This window comes from Copadichromis virginalis, linkage group LG12 (genome assembly GCF_057382275.1).
Source record: "Copadichromis virginalis isolate Kocher_CV1m ecotype Utaka linkage group LG12, C_Virginalis_male_GT1.1, whole genome shotgun sequence".
Taxonomy (NCBI): Eukaryota; Metazoa; Chordata; class Actinopteri; order Cichliformes; family Cichlidae; genus Copadichromis; species Copadichromis virginalis.
This window is the reverse complement of record NC_140629.1, coordinates 1,878,170-1,880,941: the sequence shown is the minus strand read 5'-3', so window position 1 is coordinate 1,880,941 and position 2,772 is coordinate 1,878,170.

Here is a 2,772-nt window from a genome sequence, read left to right as displayed (position 1 = left end):
TGCACTTCTTGACTTGTAAAAGCCTATAAGACATTTTTTTATTTCACCACTCATTTACTGCACAGAGAAGACATCATTTAAATATGTTAAAATTTTCTTTAAACAAACAGTATTATTAAAATTCGTCATGACTGGGCCAAGTGTCCTCTTTTTTGGAAATCAGAATATGGTCACCCTAATAATTACTTCCTCCAAACCATCAACCTGTCTTTTAGACCCCATTCCTACAAAACTGCTCAAAGAAGTCCTGCCATTAATTAATTCTTCGATCTTAAATATGATCAACCTATCTCTAATGATCAGCTATGTACCACAGGCCTTCAAGCTGGCTGTAGTTAAACCTTTACTCAAAAAGCATCTCTAGACCCAGCAGTCTTAGCTAATTATAGGCCAATCTCCAACCTTCCTTTATATCATAGTCGACCATAATATCCTATTAGAGCGATTAGAACATGCTGTAGGTATTACAGGTACTGCACTGCAGTGGTTTATATCATATCTATCTAATAGACTGCAGTTTGTGCATGTAAATGGAGAGTCCTCTTCACACACTGAGGTTAATTATGGAGTTCCACAGGGTTTAGTGCTAGGACCAATTCTGTTTACATTATACATGCTTCCCTTAGGCAGCATCATTAGAAGACATAGCATACATTTACACTGCTATGCTGATGACACCCAGCTCTATCTGTCCATGAAGCCAGATAACACACACCAATGAGTTAAACTGCAGGAATGTCTTAAAGACATAAAGACCTGGATGGCCGCTAACTTTCTGCTTCTTAATTCAGATCAAACTGAGGTTATTGTACTCGGCCCTGAAAAGCTTAGAAATATGGTATCTAAGCAGATTCTTACTCTGGATGGCATTACCTCGGCCTCCAGTAACACTGTGAGGAACCTTGGAGTCATTTCTGACCAGGACATGTCCTTCAACGCACATATTAAACAAATATGTAAGACTGCTTTCTTCCATTTGTGCAACATCTCTAAAGTTAGAAATATCCATATCACCCTATTAGAGCACTTCGCTCTCGCTCTGCAGGCCTACTTGTTGTTCCTAGAGTATTTAAAAGTAGAATGGGAGGCAGAGCCTTCAGTTTTCAGGCCCCTCTTCTGTGGAACCAGCTTCCAGTTTGGATTCAGGAGACAGACACTATCTCTACTTTCAAGATTAGGCTTCAAACTTTCCTTTTTGCTAAAGCATATAGTTAGGGCTGGACCAGGTGACCCTGAATCCTCCCTGTGTTTCTTCCTCGAATCAAAGAGAATGATCCTCCCCATTGAATCATGACTATCTAGATGAGCACAAGCTCTCTGCTACATGTAGATCAGCCTGGGAGCCGGAGCCAGAGAGAGCCCAAGTACCACTAGTGGTACGTGTACCACAGTTTGAGGAGGACTGATGTAGATGATTACCTGACACATTCCCAGATTTGGTCTAAGTAAACTTAGAGGGTCAAAGGGTTTTTCACCTCTGGTGTTCAGTGGGTCAGGACCAGTCTCTCCAGTACTTTCATAAATGTGAGGCACAGTTATCACTGGCAGCCACAGCAGGATGAAAACCTACTTCTTAAGCACATCTTACTTTTTTTATCTATATTTCTGAACTCACGGGTCGTTCTGGAGCAGCTCTGCTTTTGAGTGTAACACAGACATTCACAATCATACGGACACACCATCATTTCCTTGAATTACATTTTTTCACCCATTTTCAAAACCAACAAATTCTGTTTACAAAAGAAAATATTTAATAATAAAAAACAACTACACGTACCACGATTCTGGACGCTGATGAATACAGGAAACACAACAAGCCTTTTCTGTCAACACTGTTTAAAGAAAAATGGTACAAGTATAAAATAAAGTAACACAGAAACCAGTGGATCCACTACCATCTGCCTACAGGGAACCAGTCGTCTTTATGAACACTCCAATCATGTGTGTTAATAAAGGTGCGAACAGGCAGGAAGTTTAAAGCACGCCGTTCTTACCGTTATTTTATACAGAAAATGGTATTCTGAGAATAGTTCATACGACGTTTTCGCTCATGTCCTAATAGTTCCAATTAAATCCTCATTTCTGGAGCGAGAGAGTCACAGGACACCTGCTCAAACATTTATCTTCATTTGCTTCATGTTGTGATGGATTCACACAGCCTTAATGTGTCCACACCCACATTTATTAGCACAATATTCAGCTTCTGAATTGAAAAAGTACAAAGTGACCTAAAAATATTCTACGTCCCTCTATTTTTATAACTTTTAACAATTTCATGTGGCTGTTTTTGAATTAATGCAGCCACTTCAGAAAGCTGAGACTCCCTGAGACTGGCTGAGCGCAGATTAATGTTGTGATGGGACCATTGCTGCTCTGCTGGGAGACAGAGTGTGTGTGTGCGTGCGTGTGTGTGTGCGTGTGCGTGCGTGCGTGTGTGTGCGTGTGCGTGCGTGTGCGTGCGTGCGTGTGTGCGCGCGTGCGTGCGTGCGTGTGCCCGTGTGTGCGCGTGCGTGCGTGTGTGCGTGCGTGTGCGTATGTGTGCGTGTGTGTGCGTGCGTGTGTGTGTGTGTGCGTGCGTGTGTGTGTGTGTGCGTGCGTGTGTGCGTGCGCGTGTGTGTGTGCGTGTGTGCGTGCATGCATGTGCGCGCGTGTGTGTGCGTGTGTGTGTGCGTGTGTGTGCGTGCGTGTGTGCGTGCATGTGTGCGTGCGCGTGTGTGCATGTGTGTGTGCGTGTGTGTGTGTGTGCGTGCGTGTGTGCGTGTGCGCGTGTGT